The sequence below is a fragment of the Lepisma saccharinum genome, chromosome 3 (assembly GCF_977018435.1).
Source record: "Lepisma saccharinum chromosome 3, izLepSacc3.1, whole genome shotgun sequence".
In the NCBI taxonomy this organism is placed as follows: domain Eukaryota; kingdom Metazoa; phylum Arthropoda; class Insecta; order Zygentoma; family Lepismatidae; genus Lepisma; species Lepisma saccharinum.
In genome coordinates, this window is record NC_139231.1 from 50181020 (window position 1) to 50205400 (window position 24381).

At 40.3% G+C, this 24381-nt stretch overlaps 1 protein-coding gene across 1 annotated transcript in view; it reads left to right on the forward strand.

Annotated features, from left to right (window-relative positions):
- Nucleotides 1–23538: 23538 nt before the first annotated feature.
- Nucleotides 23539–24381, forward strand: part of LOC145985018 (uncharacterized) — a 61522-nt gene continuing 60679 nt past the window's right edge. The window contains exon 1 of the mRNA XM_083118518.1: nucleotides 23539–23736. The gene's annotated coding sequence lies outside the window, so the exon portion shown is untranslated. The remainder of the gene's footprint in view (nucleotides 23737–24381) is intronic.

Consider the following 24381-nt stretch of genomic DNA (forward strand, 5'->3'; position numbering starts at 1 on the left):
GGTGCCACTTGTGTAGGAAGTCTCTGTGTGAGAATTCCACCCTCCTAAACATCCCTCTGTCACCTGTTTCCAATGTTATAGTGCAGGAATGTGTACAACCTAAAAGCGTGCAGGCCAACCTCCCATGTTGACCTCCAGAGACCATCGAGTGTTGAAGAGGGTCGTACAGCATTATCGTCAATCATCCATCGCCACCATCACACAGGAATTCCGAACTGCATCAGGATCTACTCCAAACACCATTACTGTTTGGCGAAAGGTGCGGCAACTTGGTTTCCATGGCCGAGCAGTCAAACATCACACAGACAAATGTCAAACTCCGCCTCGTGTGGTGCAAGGAGCGTCGAAACTGAACCATAGAACAGTGGAAAACCCTTGTGTGGAGTGATGAATCACAGTACACAATGTGGCGATCCGATGGTAGGGTGTGGATGTGGCGAATGCCTGGTGAACGACATCTACCAGCCTGTACAGTGCCGACAGTGAAATTCGGAGGTGGCGCGGTTACAGTGTGGTCATGTTTCTCCTGAAGGGGGCTTGGCCCTCTTGTTGCTTTACATGGCAATGCCACGGCACAAGCTTACGTTGACATTTTAACAGCTTTCAAGCTGCCTACCGTCGATGACCAGTTCGGGGATGACCATTGTGTATTTCAACATGACCGAGCACCCGTCCATACTGCAGAGCTTGTGGGGGAGTGGTTTGACGACAACAACGTCCCACTAATGGACTGGCCTGCGCAGAGTCCTGATTTGAAACCCATAGAACATCTCTGGGATATTTTGGAATGACAACTCGTGCTAGACCACGCCGACCCACACCAATACCTCTTCTCATTTTGGCGTTCTGCGAGGAATGGGCTGCCATTCCTCAGGAAACCTTCCGGCACCTGATTGAAAGTATGCCTGTGAGAGTGAACGCTGTCATCAAGGCTAAGGGTGGGCCAACACTGTATTGACTGCCAGTGTTGCCGATGGAGGGTTGCCCAAACTTGTACTTTATTTTCAGGTGGGTGTCCGGATACTTCTGATCACATAGAGTATATATTAACTTCGTTCTTGCATTGGTTGGAAAGTAGTAACACACATCGTTGTGATTAGCCAAAAGTAAAAGAACGCTAAATAGGAAAATACAAATACGTTTGAAACTTCCCGCCATCGTTTGTAAACGCAATAAAGAAAATATCTTCAAAATCAATATAAGAATACGAAAAGGCACTTACGTCGTTTCTATTTTAAGAGGATGTTAGCCTTGAGATTATCATCCAAAGAGTTTTTATATTTTCAAGACTTCTATATCGTTCTTGAAATATTTTTTCTTATCGGTTCTACGTGCACGTTCTTACTTGTTCCTTGTTTGGCCAAAACCAATCTATAGCATCATTTGTACGACAAACAACGTTAAAAAAATAAGATAACGGGGATTTTAAGAACAAGCTGCTTTTATATAGAAGAGAAAGTGAGTCATGCTCCCATTCTTTCTGGTGCAAATTCCTGATAAGCTGTTCTTATCTCATGGCGAAAGGGGGCTTGGATCATGCCTTATGCTGTTCCAATGGATAATCCTACGACACCCTGCTGTTTCAGTAGATAATCCTGCGGACAGGGTCTAAGACTAACGGTCAATAGATCATTTGCATATTTAAATGTGCTGGCTCCATTACACAATTGGGGGTATAGAGACATGGCCGTATATAAAGGGGGTTTAACGGTTCCGGACTCTTCCCATTAATTTAGTAAACATTTTGCACTAATTGCACAATCAAATAAAATTGGTCAAAACAATACACATGCCCAGCCCGGGTGAGTGTCCCTTCATCATATCATCACTCATCACCATGGGCGTCCGGAAGGGGGGGCAAGGGGGGGCCGTGCCCCCCCCCTGGAAAATGAAAGTCAACCAAAAATTATGTATTTCACACATATAAAATCATTTTAGCCACAATAATATGTGTTAATTATTGCATGAACATCATAAATTCAAATTTAAGCAATATTTTTTTAGGGAACAACACTTTTGTTGGAGAAAATGTGCCTTGTTTGCCCCCCTGAAAAAAATACCTTCCTTGCCCCTCCCTGGAAAAAATCCTGCGGACGTCCATGCTCATCACTATCGTGGCGAATAACCAAAAGTGGCAGAAAGCGACATAAAATAACTTACTTCAATCAATCAATCAATAAATGGTCAAGCATTACATTGGTTGAAAAGGATTTGAAAATTATGTAAATATCCCATATACAGACGGGCAGACAGATGTTTCGAAAACAAAAATACTGTTATGAGAGTTAATATGGTTGGTTGGTTGGTTGATTTAGTGTTTTAACTCCACTTTGTGCACAGTAAGGCTAATCGGGACTGGACCTACAGTTTAAAGTGGGATCCGAACCACTATGTGAGAGTTAATATGGTTCGTGTACGTACATCAAGCTGAAAATTACATAGAAATTGTTTAGAGAGAACATATTATTGTTTATACTTCAAAAGTGTTTATTAATAATAAAGAGGCATGGTGGTCCAGTCGTCGATCTCCGTAGCAGAGAGGTTATCACAGCGCGCTACGACGGCAGGAGTCCCGGGTTCGAATCCTGGATGTTTCCGTTTGTCCTGAGTGAGGAAATTTGAGAATGTGGAGAAACAATTAATATGAGAAAAGAGAGAAAAAAATGAAAGAATAAACTACCAAAATATATAAAGTCGGTAAAGCGCCTGACTGCCACGAGAGAGACCCGGGATCGATTCCCGGGGGTGGGTGATTTGAGGTGAGATTTTTTCCAGCAATGTAAGCTTGTGGAGCCGCCCTGGGATGCACCCAGTGACTAAGAAATGGGCACTTGAAGGGATGGGGTAACGGCGAATGGAGCGTGGTGCTGATCACATCACCTCTATAAATGCATGATATTGTGAATATGTGAGCCCCTACCTCCACTCTGTGTATCTTCTTAGTCAGTATAAATAATTCGTAACAATTGAATTATACTTGTAATTTATTGTTATTTTGTACTATCCTTGGACTGCTATAAGTTGAACCTTGTCCGCAGAAGGGAGCCTCTGTCGTTCTCGGTCTCGTCTCGATTTATAAACACCGTCTCGTTCTAGACATCGGTCAAGGAGGACAAGTCTCGGTGTCTTTCTTTTCTTTCTGTTACACGTCTCTGTCGATGAGGATGAGGATGAATGGTGAACTGATGAAATAGGTGGAGGAACAAACGTAAATGAATCAGAGCCTTAACCAGAATTCGAACCTAGGACTCTAGGCTGGCTGGAAGTTCGCTTCTGAAGAAACCCATGGCCAGGGATCGGATTTACATGTAATAGAAATGTGCTAAATATGTAAATACATAATTAGTTATTTTCACCAAAATATGGAGTAAAATATGGATTTAAAATTGTAAAAAATTACATTTTCAATGTTATAAGACACTACACGAACTACATAAAATACAGTACGCTTACATTGACATTAACTGAAAAACAACACAAAATGTGTTTTCATTTTCTGTTTCCAAAACAATAAATAACTCAATTTTGTTGGAAGTGTTCGAACGTGAATTTTCTTCTGTTGTCTCATGAGATGGATTTATATTGACTAAAGCTGCGTTCAAAATCGTCAGAAGTAATGTATTTCAAATTTGTCAGTTATTCGCAAGAAATTCACCCAAACCTTTTTCGATCACCAGGAGAGCATTGCTCGAATATGGAGTATATGTTGAGAAATGTTCTGAAATATGGAAACAATATGCAAAAATAAATAAAATATGTAAAATATGAGCCAAAACCTAATATATGTTAAAATATGGAAAATAAAAACTGAATTTTTCGATTCTACGTGCCATAATGCGCGATAATAATATTAAATATTACTGATTTCAGCTTCATGCATTAATCCGTTCCCTGCCCATGACCAAGCCGGGACTCCAATCTTAGGTGGCGAGGTTGTGAGTCGACCACTGAACGTGCTTGTGTCCTTGTAATGGATGAAGGGTGCAAATAGCCTCAGAGCGGTGTCCCGGCAGAACGTACCAGCGAAAAAACGTACCACCTGGGTTTTCGCGACGAAACGTACCACTGAGATAAACACCTACCTTCAAGATATTTACTCCGCGACAAAACGTACCACTTCAAGTAAAAGGCTTGAACTTAAAATCAAAAGAGAATAAAATGGTTAGTGGTCCGTCGAGTGATCACGTTTGCGGAATCCTGAATGATGCTCAGTTAGATGTGAAGAAGCGTATGCAAGAGGCGAAGAAAAGGGTTCGAGAGGAAGACACGCCAATTACCAAGATTTAAAGCTATACTCTAAGCAAAGGTTAAGTTAGGTTAGGTTAGGTTAGGTTAGGTTAGGCTAGGTTCGGTTAGAACTGACATAACTAAAACGAAAATCGAAAAAAAGACGAAAAGATAAAACAGAAGAAAAATGTGGACGACAGCTTAACCACTGCTGATTTTAAACACGCCAAAATAGCCATATATGCATTATATAGTAATTTTGCCAGTCCAAAGCGTGGATAGTGTGTGATGGAAATCAGCAAAACCATCAAGTGGTACGTTTTGTCGCATCGCAAATATTTTTAGACTCATTAGAAGATCCTTCGCAGGTAGCCGGTCAGGTGGTAGGCACGTTTTGTCGCTTGTACGTTCGGTCGCGTATTCCCTCAGAGCACCACCGTAAAATTTCCTTCGGTAGGTTCAAGGTGAACAGAATATTTTCATTGTTGCCATATATATATATATTTCTCTTTCTGTGTCTCTCACTTTCATCTCCTTTCCCTTCCTGTCTATTTTTTCTTCTACTTCCCTGCTTTAATATTTCCTGTCTGTCTTTCACTTCTCATAATACAACAACCTACGGAAGATCGTACACCGTATCCGCCACCAAAGAATGGAATTCCCTTCCAACCTCTCTAACATCCATACAGTGGCATAAGCAGTTTAAAAAATAACTAAAAAATCATCTAAGCAAGGCAGCTAAGCACATGATCACGAGCAACTTTTCTGTTATAAATACATACAGATCCATTGTAATAATTGGCAACTATGTTCATTTAACTCGTTATAACTACTAGTATTCTAAATTTCATAATTTTTCTCTTGCCTTTTCAATTTATTATTATTATTATTATTATTATTATAAGCTATTAATTTACAAACTCGACAAAATGGGATTATCACCACGATTTCTGAAATGGATTTCCAACTTTTTAGTAAATACAAGTTTCTCTGTTAAGATTGGTGAAACAACTTCTTCTAAAAAAGAAGTACTTTGTGTAGTACCTCAAGGGTCGCCACTTGGCCCAATTCTGTTCGCTGTTTTTATCAATGATGTTACATTATGTTTTAAATCTAGCACATGTTTACTATATGCAGATGGTATAAAAAATTTTAAGAGTATTTTAACAAATAATGATGTCGCTCAACTTCAGGCTGATCTCGATAGAATGACATATTGGTGTAAGATTAATTAAATGGAAATTAACTTGAAAAAGTGTAAAGTTTAAGATGTACTAAGAAAGTTCATTATATAGTCTTCAAGTATTTTATTTATCAAAATAAAATCTTAGTGTGCGACAGTCATAAAGACTTAAGAATATTATTAGACTCGTTTCTCATATTAGATGAGCACATTTCAGAAATTTGCAAAAGAGCAAAGAGAATGCTTGGTTATATATTTTTCTCATGGAAAGTTTTTAAAAAACAAGATACCTTAATATTCCTGTATAAAACGATAGTTCGTCCTATTCTTGAATATGCAAATGAATTATGGTTTCTGACTGCAACCAGTCACCTTCAAAAAGTTGAATCAGTTCAAAAACTTTTTATCAGGTTATTATGCACAAAGTTTAAAAAAAAATACTATGACCAACATTACTCTGAATGGTTAACACAGTTGAATATGTGAAAAATGAAAAAGATAAATTTTGTAGAGAAGATATTAACTTTCCAAGTTGACAGTGAATACTTTTTGAATAATATAGCTTATAAAATTCCCAGATATTCCCATAGGTATATCTCAATTCTCACATGCCTAAACAAGGCCAGACGTTTAGTAGCTAATCTAATGAAACCGACAATTTGAATTTATGACGATGTGTAAGATTGTAGGATCCACTGTTTTATTTTATAATTATGTACTATTTTTTTAAAATTTTGTATAACCATTTTTGACATAGTGATATACCTGGTTGTTTAATCGTTATCATCACTTAAATAAATATGATTATTATTATTATTATTAGAACAATACACAGTTAATTGCACAATATTATATAACAATAAACAATTATTAGTATCAGAGATATAACATATCTCGTTGAAAACTGTAAACTGAAGTGTAAATATGCTAACTTGTTATGTTATGTTATTCTACAAGTTGTATTTGATTCGTCTAACTTTGTACTTTTGTATTTGACTTAGTGCTGTATTAGGTTTCATACTGTGCTCAACTTTTAAAATAAACGATTATTATTATTATTGCTATTGCTGTTTCATTCTTTGTTCCAGCTGACTTTATACATGCATGAAAGAAAAGATGAAAGCGACGAACATGTTCATTAGTTTATACATGTAATCCTTGTTTCTTTCTTATTTTTATTAAAGTTGTATTTTTGTATTTTGTATCATGCGTGTCCATTAGTATATATATATATATAATCCTTTTTTTCTTTCAAATTTTTATTCAATTTGTGTTTTTGTATTCAATGTTCATCCATCATACATGTAATCAGGATACGTTCATACTCGTATATTCCATTTGTACTTTTCTTCTACTTTACTTTGTATTAATCACCCAGACAAGGGTTTATTGTAAGAGCGGCCCTCGAGGCCGAAACACGCCCGCTCCAATAAAGACGATTTTTTATTATTATTATTGTTTGTTTCTCCTCATATTCTCTCCTTCCCACTATCTCTTTCTTTATCCACTTTTGTCTCGTTCATCCACCAATTTTCTATCTTTTTTCTACCCTTCTTTCTCTATCTATAATTCTCTTCTCTCTTATTTTTTTCTTTAGTCTTCTGTTTCTCTCTTTCCCTCATTTTTATCCTGTTGTTGAGGTTTTGTTTAAAGTCCACTTTTTGCACAGATAGGCTAATCGGGGCTGTACCTACAGTTTAGAATAAGAACCGAACCACTGGGTATTGAATTTCAAGGCCACTTTATCCCTCTGTGTGTGTAATTATTGTTCTATAATAATTTATTCTCAAAATTTCTCATGTAAAATATTTGGTCCTCGAGAATTTGGGCTAGAGTCACCAATTCTTTAAAAATAGAGATCAATATAGAGTGAGAAAATATAACATATTTAAACAAGTAAGAGAAATAAAACAAACTGTAGATAGAAAGAAACTAATGAGAAGAAGAGAGATAAAAGAAAGAAGAATAAGAGAGTCGAGGTAGAAAAGATAGAAGGCAACAGGAAAGCTACAGAGAAATAGGGGGAATAGAACAAACAAGGAAATAAAAACCGATAGAGAAAGGGAGAATAAGTATGAGGCAATAATACATAGGAAGGAGAAAATGTAGAGAAAGACGGATTAAAAAACAGAAAGAAGAAGGTAAATCAAATATGAGAGGGATTCATAATAAGTAAGCAAATTTCCCATTTTCTTGATCTTTCTCGGGATCACTCATGTATCCACGTAACGTTCGCACGTGTCGCAGCGTAGATATAGGCCTACACTATCTTCCAGGAATTCAGCTTGATAAATCTGCAGCTAAGCAATTGTTCAGTCTGAGCTACAAAAAAACGCTGAGCTCTCCATTTTGAAGAGAGTACCTTCTCCATACAAAGAACCACGCTAATAATGTATATACATAAACAAAAAACCGCCTTCCTTCATTGCCAATCTCGTTCAGATAATCTTCTTCCTTTGTCAGCAGGAAAGAACAAAAATCGACTGTGTTATCTATTGTTAATCAAACAATACCCTTTTCCCTCTCTCTTCCTCCTCTTGGTAGCTTAGCAGGTTGTTTTGAAGACCGCCACGGAGGTCTTTAGTTCGGCAAACACAGACTCTGGACGTGCCATGTGAATATCATGAGCCTTCGAAGTCCACCGCTTGACCGATAAGTGATTTTAACAGGTCCATTTAAAGCCGGTGCACGCCGGAAGTCAATGAACTCGGGAGCATATGCTAAATCCAGAGAATGCTTTGGCGTTGAAACCGGTTGGTTCCGGTTCACCGGAAGCGATTCCATAATCGGTTCGGTCAGAAGTTGACAGACAAAAATAATAGAACTTGGTTCGTCTTTCTTTCTTTCCTTCTTTTCTTTCTTCTTTCTCCTCTCTCCCTGATTCTCTCTCTCTCCTTCTCTCTTTCTCTCTTTCTCTCCCCCCCTCTCTCTCTCTCAAAACAAGGTAATGAACGATTTTTAACTTACGGTTTAGTTCCCACTACGAACACAAAATCTGGAATATTGATCGATTCTTTCATTAAATAATGGTTATTTAATATAGTTCTTATCTGTTTAATCGCCAGAGGTCCCGGGTTCGAATCCCGGCCTGAGCATGGGTGTCCATTCATCAATTTCATTGTATCATCACCTATCCCCAGCTTTGCAATTACCAACAGTGGCACAGAAGAAAAGTAAAATAAACTATATCAATCATTATCAATTATTTGTTTAATCGCGGCGTTGAGGATAAATGGATGATTAACGAAACGATGAAGGGACTCACAAATATCTACGCCTTGCCAGGAATTCGAACTCAGGACGCTTGACTTTGAACGGTGTAAGAAGTAAAACACAGGTGCTTTTGTAATCATTTGTTACACCAGTGTAACATGTCGGCCTTCGTGGCGGAGTGGTTAGCATAGAGAGCTACGAGACCAGGTGTCCCTGGTTCGAATCTTACCCTGAACATAAATGTTCTTTGTGGGTATCCGTTCATCAATTTCTTCATATCCTCACTCATTCTCATCGCGATTAGCCAAAAGTGGCAAAAAAGCGACGCTAATATCTAGAGGCATGAATATTATGCAATTCACGGAAAATTGATTAATTTTTTCTATAAATATTTGAGAAGCAAAAATGGACCCCTTTATACAGGAATAAACTTAATACTCTGGTAGCTACATAAATGTTCTATTAGAAGGGATATGTTTATTTTGTGCAATACGTCCAGTTTTTAAATCAAATTTATCATTATATTCACAATTTTAAAACAAAAATGTCATTTTATATACTGCTTTTGATGTGATTTACTCACCGCTATAACACCGTTTTTTTTTATGTACCGCTTTTGAACCCGAAATTCACTTTCTTTTTGTACTGAAATGTTGCTTTTTTATTTACCAAAAATATGTGCCTATACTGATAACATAATCAAATCAAATCGTTTAATTATAGAATGAAATCATGAAGTGAAAATGTTATTTTACATGAAAAATGTAAATTCTTTACAGAGTAAACATAAATGAAAATTAAACAAAAGAGAACTGTGATAGAGAATGTTGTTGTACAACTTTTGTAATTAAATTTAATGAACGTCGCACCAGTGGCGCATCAGAAATGAAGAGAAGCTTTTGTTAGTCTTCCATAATTTAAACCTTCAACATGTTCCACTTACTTCTCTCTGGTGATAATACGAAATATAAAAATTACTTGTTTATAATTGGAATAATGTTTGTATTGTGATTACATAGGAGACCTAACCTTGTACTTCAGACTAAGGAACAAAAATCTGATTTTCTTCAGATCTCTTAAGACTTTAGTTACAAGTTCCGTATATTGTATGCCCGAGGCCCCGCACTCACATAGGGCCCGCCCTGGCCATGGCTCGCCTCGAACTATGAAGTATTTAATACGAACTTGTAGAAACTTGCAAGAAACACATTGACGATTTTTCAGATTTTGCGAAATGTCGATTTTGTTCTTATCTAGAGGAATGAGTTGTTTGTAGAGGGCAGGCTCCAGAAGTCTGCAATCTGCAATATTTAGTTTTAGTTCCAATTTAGTCGGGACGGTTCATTCTTTTTCATCCCTGTCAAGACTTTCCGAACTGCAGTTGCGAAATTGTCTCGGAACTGGACCTACAGTTTAAAGTTGGATCCAAACCAGTTTCGTATACTGAGTCAAAGATCTGGGCTATGTCACGTGGTCCTAGGCTATGAATGGAAATAAGTTTACCAACTCCTAAGAAATCAGGTTGCCAACTCATAAGAAATCAGGTTGCCAACTCATAAGAAATCAGGTTGCCAATTCATAAGAAATAAGGTTGCCAACTCATAGGAAATCAGGTTACCAACTCATAAGAAATCAGGTTGCCAACTCATAGGAAATCAGGTTGCCAACTCATAGGAAATCAGGTTGCCAACTTCAGAATGACCATCATCATCTCACTGATATAAATAATTTTATTTACAATTTCTGATCGACTTTTCTCTTGTATTTTATTCTCTAGACTTTAGGCTTCGCAAATAGCCTAGCTAGTCTAGAATATACGCTCCTGATCCAAAACATTAAGTGTCTCCACCGGCGTAAGAGGTCAGTAAGACAAACAACTTTCCTAAATTACGTTCTTTTTTACATCTCGTTTCGACGCTACGAGCCCGTGAAATAGTGATTTTATTCTGAACATTTATGCAACCACAGCGTGGAGGCGCAATTGCCAACAAAGCGATGGTTAACTTTGTACTGAATATAAACAGAATATATGAGTTATTTGCAAATAAGCAAATAAGTATATATGTCACATGTCTAAAGAAATTTACACAAGTAAATTTGGTTCCTAGAAATACCTCAATGTATTACAAAAATCTCGAACGGGAGCGAAGGTCTGTCTTTTTATCGCTCTTGTCTCGATTTTTACAATATCCTCTCGATCTCGGTGCAATCCTTGATAGCGACGATGGGATTCGATGTAGTAGTGACGACGCGTCACTTAATGAAAATATGCTGAGCAACTCCTGTCCCGAAGGACCATTACACCACAGAGTTTCCTTTCCATTTTGACCACTGTGCGAATTAAGCTTTTTGCTTTGAGGGGGAATGGGGGAAGCCTGCTCAGTGGCATATTTGTGGTTTCATTTCGGGAGATAGATAATTTTATTTTGCCGGGGATATTTTTTTTCGTGGGGGGGAATCCCCGACATCCCCCTACCCCCGCCGTTAATTCGCACACTGATTTTAACCATATAAATGCTTTCAATTGTAAATTGAAAAACAGATAAAACTGAAAAAGTTCTCAGAATGAAGGCTACAAAACGTACCACACGACCCTTCACGTTTGTGCACGACACGAGAGACCAAAGTACACAATAGAAAACAAACAGCGTGTAGTTTTGAACTTGAAATTGCAAGCTTAGAACTTCTTCCAGAAGATAACGCTTTCCGGCCACACGATTGGTTCGCTCCTTACAGTATTGTCAAACAATTGAACGTAGAAGTCACCAAATCTCCACATAAAATCCTTCAATAAGTCACTAAATCCAATTTGCATCTTTGAAATGTAGTTAACCGGGTTTTTAAAATGATGTTATAACTCCCAAGTTAAATTCAAGTTTAGGAAATCCCAGATTTTCGAGAGATTTGTTCGGATTTCAAATGCCAAAAATAATATATTTTGTAATAATTAGTAACAAAAACATTAAACATCTCGCATCCAGTTGATTGAAATCAATAAACCAAATTGAAGTTAATTGATTGATTGATTGATTTAGTTTATTTTACTTCGCGTTTTGTGCCTCGTGGCTAATTTGCGAAGATGGGGATGAGTGATGAAATGATGAATGGACATTCACAAACAACCAAGCCCGACCAGGATTCGAACCCGGGACCCTTGGCGTCGCAGCGCGATGTGCTAACCACTCGGCCACAGGATCGGGCAAAAATTGAAGTTAAGTTTGAATTTCCTGCGTAGTGAATTTCATCATTCTACCCGAATAACATGGGTACCTGGGGAAACCTGGGGGGTAAAGGCGGTCAGGGGCGTCAGGGGCGTGGTGCTGATCACATCACCCCCACTTACGACCGGATCAAGAAAGTGTGAGGCGTTACCCCCGCACCCCCTATACGCCTTCATGGCGTGGTGCTAAGCACAGGGGAACACTTTACTTTTTTTTTTAATTTCAGGTAAGACGTTAACTCTAGACATGCATTTATAGTTTTCTGAAAATATTTGTACTTTGTTACTTCAAATTATTACACATTTTTGGTGCCAAAAACAATCGATTGATATGAAGATTTCTTTCGAGTTGTTTATGTCTCCTCTGGATTTATATATTATAACATGGCCGGTTCAGAAGCTCCTAGTTTGCATGGAACGTCATCATTGGTGGGTCATGAATTACAACAAGATATCAACACCATAGTCGCAATTGCGTGTTGAATAGGCGAAAAACTGGCATAGTTTGAACGTTGTGTTCCTAGTGTTTGTGGATAAAGTGTAATGTTGTAATGTGGTGGAGTTGTGATGCTATCGTGCTGTGATCTTAATACACCAGTTGTTTTAAGAAGGCCTTGCTGAAGCATGAGTAACTTTTTAAAATGATTATATAAATCTGGGAAGATATGTAAATCCTCCATATTTGTTACCTAAGAACATTTTTCATGAAAGTCATCGCCAGTTAGGTTTTGAAATACACCAGAAATAGCGACTTGTCTCTTAAGTTAGCAACTGTGCTTCCTTATCCACCCTCCTGTCCGTTTGCTCTGACCCTCAGAGTTTACCCAATGGATCAAGATTAAACATTTCTATCTGTTGTTAAACAGTGCCTTTTTTAAATTCCCGAAAAGCTTGCCGTCAGCCGCTCATTCATAAACGAAGCCGCTTTCAACTTCTTAGCCTTCCGACCGGCAAAAAGGTGAAACAGTTTTCACTATCATCGTACTGGCGGGAAGTGAAATTGTGGTGTGCAGTTAATAACCGAATCGAAACGGTGCACTTTTCGTTTCGTTCCTTCTTAATTGCAATTATATAGCCTCCAGCTTGAATTTCATTTGTCTCGCCTGAGTACATTCCAATGCTGGAAGTAAGGTAGTGGAGTAGTGTCTCTTAACAACTAATGATTATATCTACATTGTCCTTATTAACATTTGGTCGTGTTTGTTGTTGCTGATGCAACGCACTTTCTGCATTATTTTAGTATACTGTGTTTTCCTGAAAATACACTATTGTGGGAACTTGGCCAAAGAAATGCCTTGTTCCTACAATATGATTACTCGACCTATAGGTTAGGTTTAGGCATGGACGTCTGGAAGGGGGGCAAGGAAGGAGACTCCCTTCAAAATGAATGTCCACCTAAAAATTATTTGTTTCACACATAATTTCATTTCAATAACAGTAATTATGTTAATTATTATAAAGGAGTTGCAGGAACATGATAACTTCGGACTGAAGGAGTGTTTTTTGAGCTGACATCGCTATTGTGGGAAGAAATATCCCTCCTTCCCCCCTCTGGAAAAATTACCTTGCTTGCCCCTCCTTGGAAAAAATCCTGCTGACGTCCATGGCTTAGGAGGTTACGGACATGACGACACACGGACTTGAACATATCGTGCTTCAGATTTTGACTGTGGGTGTACTGGCTTGGTCATAGGAGCCGCCAACCAGTCACCGGGGGGGTAGGGGGGCATAATTTGCTTCTAGACATGGATTCACCAACCGGCGAGATAACAGCCAATCAAAGCAGTCGAAATTGCGCGGTCTGGGTTCACACCCACTGGGAGAACAACTGAGGGATGTTTCGTAGCATGTCACATGCTTAACAAATGAAAATCGCTACGCGTTAACGTATGTGAATGAAGGAAAGTATTTGTGTAGTTACGTGAAACTATTATTACGATTATTAATAATACTTATCCTCATAGTTGCGATTAGACTAAAGAGGAAGAAAATTACACAAAATAGGAAAAACACGAAACCTATATCATTAAAACGGAAAGTGACTCTTTCGGTACTTGGTTTGTAGTTAAGAAGTTTCTCAAGAAATGGCAGCACCACGTTATGGCCCCATTTTGCTTGGTATTGGTTGCAAAGTTATGCAACACTAAAATGTAAGTAAGATAGAAAGTTAGTAATATATTGAAGATACGTATATATGTAATACGCTGTACTATGTAGAAAATGCTGACCATTAGAGCCATATGTAAGAAATAATTGTCTGACACTTGAAGCTCTCGCAATCGTTTAATTTCGTTCAGATTTGAAAAGTACCTGTTCTCTTGTTTTCTCACCGCCCTACAAACACACTCTCACACCCACACCACAGTGGAGTCCCTGGTGTGGTGGATACCAAGCCACGCTAGGGGGTTACGGAAGACGTCGCCTACTTGTGGAATATGTGCATAGATGTCGGACAAGCAGAAGATTTCATTAGACGACCGCATGCATTCCTTCCGATGTGTTGTTCATCTCTTCAGCCATGGGTACCGAAGGAGGACGCGACTGGTCAGACGAGGTCGAGATGGAAGAGAACCTATCTACAGAGACTGCCAACCAGGAAGGCACGCCAGCAGCCCAGATGACTCCACATTTCCAAGATCTGAAATCCAGAAATATCAGCGCCATCCCTCGGCATCATCCCTACCCAAGAGGTGGTTTTCGTGGTGGCCTGAACTCCAGACCGGTGAGTAGGCTAGATTTTGAAGAATATCGCAAGAGAGAACGTCAACAGTCGATTTCCAGTGCAGACCAAGATACCAACTCCGATGGTTTTCAGTTAGTGAATCCAAGGAAAGCTGCGAAGCCTAGTCAATCTGTGCCGCTTGCTGCCTCAGTGCCAGTGTCCAACGCATATCAGCTTCTTCATACTTATACCAAGGACTCTGATTCTATGGCATGAACATCTGCCACCAACGGACATCAAGCTGGAATTGAATTCGCGGGTGAAACAACTTCGTCCAATCGCAAGATACCTCCGATATGTATTTACAATGTATCGTCCCCGCACACATTTGTGGCTACGCTGCACAATATTCTGAAATCCGAATTCGATATACAGCTAGCAGTATCCGAGTTCACTGTCAAACAATTGCTGACTTCGAATCTCTCGAACGCAACCTCACCACCAAGAAGATTGAATTTGCAAGTGCACCGGTTCGACAAGATCGTCCTCTGAAGGTCGTAATCAGGCAATTACCTATCGACGTGCCCTATGATACTTTGTTTGCGGAGTTGGCAAAGAAAGGTTGCGATGTGCAAAAGTACAACGCATGATGAAGAGGGGCCGAAAAACTCACGTCCGGAAGCAAATACCTCTGTATATGGTCACACTTCGCAGGAACGAAAAGTCTGCTGACATCTATACAGAAGAGTGCCTTTCCTATAATCGGATCAAGATTCTGGCATATCGACCACCCAGCATCCTACAATGCCACCGATGTCAGCGCCTGGGCCACACCCAAAGTACCTGTGCAGCTCGACCACGTTGTGTGAAATGTTGAAGTGACCACCTTACCGTAGATTGTCCAAAGAAGGACAGAGAAACACCCGCAGTCTGCTGTAATTGTAAGGAAAATAACCCGGCTAATTACCGTGGTTGCCGATACTTCACCGCCATGGCGAAACGGCAAACAGTACAACCGACACAGTCTAAACGCGCGTCGAATGCGAACACAGAGTCCTTGACCACTCCAGCCGTAACCTCCTCTCAGGATGCCACCAGCTATGCAAATACCGTGAGTAGTGTGGCAGACAACAGACGACGACAACGTCCTAAGGCTAATGAAGAAAACGAAGAAGATGTGGGTTCCATACTCAAATCTCTACTGGATATGGTTAATAAAATGCACTTCGAGAAGATATTGAAGCACATTAATAGAGGACTCCAGCGAATGTCACGCGCTACAACCAGCATGAACTATGTCACAATTGTTCTGCAAACACTCATTGAAATGCAAAGTGATGGGTGCTTTTAATCGCAACGGACTTCTACGTCAGATAAATCTGCTTGTCTTTAATGCAAATGGCATCGAAAAACAGACCTTATTGCTTGAACATTATTTATACTCACGGAATATAGATGTCACTCTTATCAATGAGTCTCATCTTAAACCTCATATCACATGGACAGTTCCCAACTACAAAATATTCCGAGAAGATCGAATTGGTCGTCGTAAGGGAGGTCTGTTAATACTTGTTAAACGTGGCCTCACTGCTATCAAGATACCAGTTCCACCTTTAGCTTCGTTGGAAGCCTTGGCGGTGAAGCTCCATGCACCAAATAAAGACCTAGTTGTCATTTCAGCATATAAGCCTCCACAAGAAGTTCTGGCCACCAACAATTTCCTTGTACTAGAAACACTTGGCGATAGAATTGTACTGGGGGGCGATTTGAACGCGAAACACGGTGACTGGCATTCTATCACCTCCAACACAGCCGGAAACACTTTGGCTGGTATAATGGATCAGCTGGCCTTTTCCATCTCTGCCCCTCACGAACCGACGCATTATCCACGCAATGGAAGTCGCCCTGATGTGCTAGATGTCATCCTGACCAAAGATGTCGGCCTCAGCACTATGGCACTTGTAACTTGGGACCTCGATTCCGATCATCTCCCTGTCTCTGCTTCCATCGGATACGGTTTATATCAACATCAGTTCCGCACTTTACGAGAAGCTATTACTGATTGGACTCTCTTTACCGCTCGTGTCCACAATTCCGTTGACCTAACTACTTCGTTGTCATCATCTGCAGACATCGACAGGGGTGTTACTATCTTCACCAACGTCATCGCAGATTCCTGGCGCCAATCCAAGACATTCACCAGAGATCCACTCCCTACTCAGGCTACTCCAGTTTTGTACATTTTAACAGGACTTGTCCGTTGGGCTCGCAGACGATGGTATCGCTCCAGATCGCCCGTCCACCGGGGAGACTGGATGCTTCTTCAGCGTCACCTTCATCAATACTTACACCGTGAACGAATCCACCAATGGGATCGCAGATTGGCCAACTGATAGAGCTTGATCCTACATTTTGGAAGATTGCTCGTAACTTAAATCAACGACAACAGCCTACTATGACGGCCATTAATAGCCCTGCAGGCCCAATTATGGATCCCCAGAGGCAGGCTGAGCCTCTAGCCGATCATTTTAACGATCAGTTTCAACCAAACAATGATCTCCATGACGCTGTTACAGAACAGATCGTCGACGCTGCTTTCCAACGTCTTCAACGCCAGCCTTCGTCGTTGGATGTTCCATCTGTCTCGCCTCGCGAGGTGCAAATGCAACACGGAAACTGAAAAACAACTCTGCTGCCGGCTTAGACTGGATACCGCCAGCTGTACTGAAGCATCTGTCCCGTAAGGGTTACGTCTTTTTGGCGAAGGCTTAGACTGGATACCGCCAGCTGCACTGAAGCATCTGTCCCGTAAGGGTTACGTCTTTTTGGCGAAGTTATTTACAAACACCCTGAAGCTTCGTTACTTCCCACTTCAGTGGAAATTGGCAAAACTCATCGTACTACCAAAGCCTGGAAAGGATCCACAAAATGCCAACAATTACTGTCCCATCAGTTTGATTTCTCATCTTAGTAAGCTTTTTGAACGAGTTATGCAACGACGACTTCATGAGATCATAGAAGCTAACCATCTGCTTCCAGATCACCAATTTGGTTTTCGCCGTTCCCATGGGACGAACGAACAACTTGTTCGCGTCGTTGACTATGTAGCGATTCGCCTTGATTGGAAGCGCCGAGCATTAGGATTATTTCTCGATGTACAAAAGACGTTCGATCGAGTTTGGCATGCTGGACTCCTGTATAAACTGCGACGAATGAGGTTTCCACTCAGCTATAGAAAGGTCATAGCCAGCTTTCTGTCTAACCGAAGTTTCATTACGTCCATAAATGGGCAGAAATCGACGCCAAGACTGGTGCGTGCTGGGGTACCTCAAGGATCGGTGATTTCTCCGATACTTTACTCCTTGTATACTGCAGATGTACCCACCCCAGATAAAGGGATAATTGCCACATACGCAGACGACACTGCACTATTCACTACCGGCAAACGTGTGCTTCAGTGTCAGAAACAGATGCAAACCTTCCTGCCGATCTTTGAACGTTGGGCTCAACGGTGGAAAATCAAGATAAATCCAGAAAAGAGTACTTCAGTCGTTTTTAGTCTATCCAATGCCAAAGAAGGGGCCAGCTTGCAACTATTTCAGCGAGATGTACCCAGCGCTGAACAAGTTAGATACTTGGGGGTGTTGATTGATAAACGCCTTACCTTCGGACCACACATCAATGCCCAGACTAAGAAGGCCAAACAGAGGATAGGATATATATACCCAATGTTCCGATCCATCGCACTCACACTCGAGACACGCCTGCATTTATATAAAATGATGGTGCGGCCGATATTACTATACGCCAGTCCCGCCTGGCAGCATGTAGCGAAGTCTCATTTAATTAAACTGCAAAGAGCCCAAAATCGAGCTGCCAGAGCAATTGGAAGGCACCCTCCTCTTACTCGCATAATCCAGATACATGAAGATCTTAATTTAGAGCTTCTTGATGTAGCACTACGACAAGCCAAAGTCTCCTTTTTGGAATAAAATAAGAGGACACGCAAATCCATTAATTAGCATGCTCGTCAATTCCGCATTAAACTCCCGAGATTGGAGTAAATTTTTGATTGTTGTGTTATGTATGTGGTGATTGTTTCGTTCACTTTGGGAACACAATATTTTAAACTTCGAGCGACAGTTGCCGAAGCTTGTTCTTGTTATTATGTATATGAAGTTAATTGTTAAAGATGTTGTCTACAGAATATAACAGATTCGAGTCATATATAAGCATGACACTCCATATCGATTATGATATATTACCGCACCGCACCACCACCTGTTTTCTCACGCTCACAACACTAACACCTCCGTGGCGTTCATTCATCGATTAGTTCGTATAAACTTTCCAGCCTGATCATTACCAGTTCTTAGTTAGAGATCGGTTAGTTCATTGAACACTCCACTCCAGCCTAATTATTGTCTATTTTTGTGGGAGCAAGAAAAGGTTTATTATCCTTTTTCTCACGCTCAGTCACGTAAATCTAGAACCTTTGTAACATACACTTGGTCCTTCACAAAACCCCACAAGAAAAAGCACAGTAAGATCTGGTGGCCACGCTATGAACCTCGATCCTCTACCAATCCATTGTGCAGTAAAGTGCTCATTTAAGAAACGGCGAACTTCTTTGGCAAAGTCTTGCTGGAAAATTGTTCCTTCTGGAAGTTGAGGCACAGCGTATGGCTGTAGCATGTCCATGTAAAACTCCAAGGAAAAAAAAAAAAAGGACCGATGATTTGATCCTTTACGATTCCACACCACACATTACATTTTGGAGTATCCCGTTCTACATCGTGTACAACATGTGGATTTTCCGACCCCAAGATCCTACAGTTGCGTCTGTTTACACATACAGACACGTGGAATGTCGCCTCATCGGAAAAAACGCACCTTGTCCAGGAATTTTGTCCAGCATTGTTGCCGCGAATTCTTTTCTTGCTATCTTATCACTTGGCTTTAGATACTGATGAATTCCACTGTAGTTGGTGGAATTTGAAGCTGCATACTTGCTTGCCGGATTGACTTTCTAAGGCTTCTGATGAATGTCTCTAGAATCCTTTCAACGTTTGCTTCAGAAACCTTCCGCTTCGCATGCTTCCCAGTCATCGGCAACATAGATCATGTTTCTCTCAACTGCTTGTCCCATTTCATAATCGACACGTACGTTGGGACATCACCCGCTGCACCAACGTTATAATGAGTGCGAAAACTTCGCTGCACACGTTTTACAGAATTAAATTCTGCAAGTGACAAAACACAAAACACCTTCGCGGCAGTTTGAACAAGCCTATAGCTTCTGCGCTTGCACGATCTGCCACAGCACGTTACATTTAAAACTTTTTCAGTTACTCTTCACAGTGTTGCCAACTATCAGTCATTCCGACTATTTGTTGCAATTTTATGATTTTTTCTTTTATTATACTCCTAAGCGGAACACGCTGTATATTATCCTTGGCTAAACAGTGGGCGTAACCGCGAGAAGATCTTCTCAACTCCTGATTCGCTGTTTTCTGGCCGGTTGGTGAATCAATGTCTAGAAGCAAATTATGCCACCGGGGATCCAAAATTAGCTCATTGTACAATCAACCTGTATCTACGTTTAAAAAAATTGGGCCTGAAAAGCATGAAACAACAGGGGAGTGGAGAAGGTTACATAACCTTCAACTCTATGATCTATATTCAACCCCTAATATTATTAGACTTACTAAGACTTCGGTGGGCAGGACATGCAGGAAGAGGCTAGAAACGTTTTACAGGGTTCCTGTTGGGAAACCTGATGGTGACAGACCTGTGGGAAGGCCAAGACGAAGGTAGGGCACCACACAGTGGCATTGTCAGAAAACTATCACCTCAGGTCTCCCACCTCGAAAATCGAGCCCAGGTCTCCCGCATGGAAGTCAAATGCCTTTCCGACTACACTAATGACTTCAGTTTTGCTTTATTGAGTACAAATATCATTTTTTAGAGCATTGAATATTAAGAATGGTGCGTCATAATATAAGATGTCTACAAAAGATCTGACTGTAAATAGGTATGGAAAGAACACCAAGACGTAGTATTCTTTTACAATTGGCATTAGTGAAAATATTTTTTATAACGTAAAGCTACTACTGCATATACACAACATATAAAGCATTTGCTACCGATATCAAGCTTAATGGAAAGGGACCCTAAAACTGATTCTCTGATAGGGCCCAAGGGGCAAATACCTCTCAATGGCCTCAAATTGCCTCAATGGCCAGTACCTGAGTGTCACATCCATGCCCAGGACAGGATTCAAACTTGGCGAGGTCACGAGTTGGCAACTCGCATTTCAAAACATTAAACGAATCTTAGGTACCCCATAGGTAAAAGTAAAAGGCAAAGCTACTCGTGAAGGCATATGGGAGGGAGGTGGAGGTAGAGCCCATATCAGCACCATGTCACAGCCCCCCGGGTACCCTATCAGAGGCTGGGTGAACTCCAGAGCTGCTGCATGCAGAGACATTGCTGGAGGAATTCTGAATAGAAATCGCCCACCTCAGGAATCGAATACGGGTATCTTGCTCGGCAGTCGAAAGTCCTACCTACTGGACCACCGTAGCAAAGAAAAACACCTTATGGCCGTGTGCACGAACGAGGATCAAATTTTAAACTCGGATCGGGAAAGGATCACTGGAAAATTCTATTGCACGAAGACGGTTCAACACTTGATCGCGATCTAGGAACCTCAAAACGAGTTTATCTTCTGATCGGCCATTCGCCACCGTTTTGGTGTCTGATCCTGGTTCACGATACTGACGCTTCGGCTGCAGGCAGTTGTTTTTTAATATAAAAAGAGCGGAAAGTGATATCGAGGGCTTGCAAACGCTAGAGATGTTGGATGTACAATGCTGATAATTCGAGAACTGTGTAAACTAAAAACTGGCAAAATAATAATAATAATTTGTGGTTCTGTGGTGCAAAGTCGTAATGTTTCAAAATATTATGCTTTCTATCCCAAAACACAAAACATATATAAATGTCATATATTACTTGCAAGTTCAAGGTAAATTAGAACAGAGCAATAACGATATTGCTACATCGTGTTCGAAATATGATTTTATAAATTTACAAAAATACATGTTACGGGCTATTTGCACGACACCACAATTTAAATATATAAGAATTAAGAAATTAAAAATTCAAATACTTACCACAGTACAGTAATAAATAATAATAATAATAATAATATATCTTTATTGAGCGGGCGATGTAGCGTACGTACGCTGTTCTCTCAAAATCGCATGCATTTCGTAAGGAATTAAAGTCCCGTAGAAGAAGGTTCCATGCTTTCTCCTTCTCCTTTTGTGTTGTGCCGTCAGTTCTTTTTTAATAATATTTTTTTACACTCTACTACATCCTTGTACACGTTGACAAGGTTGATTAGTACATCTCTCAAATTCAGAGAAGTTTGCAGCCCGAATTATTTTCTTCTCCTACATGTTGATACTTTAACACATCAAACTACTCTGTGGGGTTCTTGATTGCCATTTGTTTTAGCCAACCAATCAGGTATAGCCTTAGAAATTAATCTCGGATCAGTTGAACGGAATCTCGTGATCGTCGTTTTTCGTTGGTGCAATGCAAATCATTATACCAAGTTCATTTAGAGTGGATTAAAATTGATCTCGTTCATCTGAACTTCGAAATAATCGGCGTTGGTGCATGCGGCCATTAGCAGCAGATATTTTTTTGGAATATGATCCCAAGGCCAAATACAGAGATACAATACAGGATGTAAGCCAATGTATTTGTCCATAATATCAGAATCCTTTTATGTCGTGTACGTAGATAAAGTTTATTGCTGCAACACTCACGCGTATATGCGTATATCTACAGTGTTGGTCATTAAGATAATGGCATACTACGAAGATCCGGAATACAGTCACATGGACCACACAGAAAAGCTAGTGTGATTTTTATGAGTTCGCACCTACCCTATCGCACCAGCGACAGGCGATGAAGGTCACGAAAATATGAAGCAATTGCAGAAGCAGGACAATAGGTTGCACGGCTTATCAACGTAAACACAGACTACATACCAGGTATTGCAGCATATTTGAATGACTAGCGACAAGACAAGACAAGACAAGACCTAGTACCTACTGAGGATATTACCCAGAACGAGAGAGGCATTTACAATTCAAGACGAGTTAGAATTCCTCGCCCACAACACGTGACAAGACTTCTAAAAAGTCTCGTGAACGAGGATGCCTGTCTCGTTCTTGGTCTCGTTCCCAATACATCTCTCGTCTTGAATTGATAGGAAAAGTCTCGAAAGTACGCGTATATACAAATTTGCAAAATAATGCTTTTTAAAGCACATCAAACAACGCCCCTTTTCCTAGCCATGTCTGAATAAGTCGGAGAGTAAAGATATTTTGAAGGTCTCTGGTAGGAACTCTTCTGCGAAATACCAAACTGAAATTAGCACAGAGCGCTACGATGCCAGGGGTCCCGGTTTCGAATCCCGACCTAGGCATGAGTGTTCTCTGCGAGTGTCCCTTCATCATATCATCACTCATCCTCATCTTTGCGATTAGCCAAAAGTGGCAGAAAAGCGAAGTAAAATGAAACAAATCAATCATACTGGAATTAACTGTATTTACACAGGCACACACATGATAAAAACAATGAATGAAACTTGATAATAATCGGAACCTATTGTTGAAGTATGATCTACATATTACAACAAAACAATGTGAAGGTTAGGCACATTGTTAATACCCCGATAAAACCAAAAGGCCTTTTCTAACTGTCCGGTGCGGGCTTAAAAAATTACATTCCAATCTTGTATCAGTTTATCGTATCAGTGTTTACGAGCAAAAGTGAAAGACACTTTCGTTCCCCGTTTGGCAATGACATGGCCCGCCGCGTTTTTGTGATAAATTATGTTCACACTATGTTGGTCAGCAGGGGAAACACCACGTGGCCGCGTTTCACGCTCGCTCGAGGCAACAATGTGCACATTGGACTCTAAATAACGATGAACCGCGGTCGGCGCGTATCCAGCAAGAAGTGGTTTCTCGAACGTAAAAGGTACCAAGGTTTTGTGAGTGAAGCTTAGCTAGGCGCGGAAACTCGAGTGAACGCTTCGGTGATGCAACCGTTTTCCCCTCAGAAATTCGGATTGTGGTGTTTCTCTGTTGTGGTGCACGAGTCCAATGTGTTTTCGCTTGTCCCATACGGGACGTGGATTTGTTTGAGGTAAGTGATCGGCGATGTGGTTTTGACAGGTGTGCTCTTCCTTAGTGTACGATTTGTTCAGGTACCATATGCTATCGCGTTTTACCTTTCTTTGCGAGGAAACGCGGTTAGGAAGTAGCTCGATTTTACGACAAGCGTGCAATAGGTGAACAGGGAAAAGTCAAGCTCATACACATGGAACAGTCGGCATGTGGAACCAAAATTTTTGATTGTCATCCATGGGGGTCGCAAGAAGGCTTAGGCTCCATACAATGGAAAATATGATAAATAATAATATTCAAATCGCAATTATCATATAAAAACTGCCCATTTATTATTATTATTATTAGTAGTAGTAGTAGTAGTATGTCGTTGAAGACAGACCTCTACTAGATCCACATGAGTGATTATCTAGCACTGCTGTTCTGCATATTTATTCTGTTTTGTTATTAACTTTTATACATTTCCATCAATCCAAATATTTGGAAATATTAGGTGGAACTATTACATAAAAAATCTCACTTTTGGAAGTTCCTGACGTCCCCTCGCTGGCGTACAGTTAACGTCGTCGCCTTGTAATCGAAGGGTCCCAGCTCCGATCCCACTTTAAACTGTAGGTTCAATCCCGTGCACAAAATGGGCTTAAAAAACAAACTCTGGAAGGTC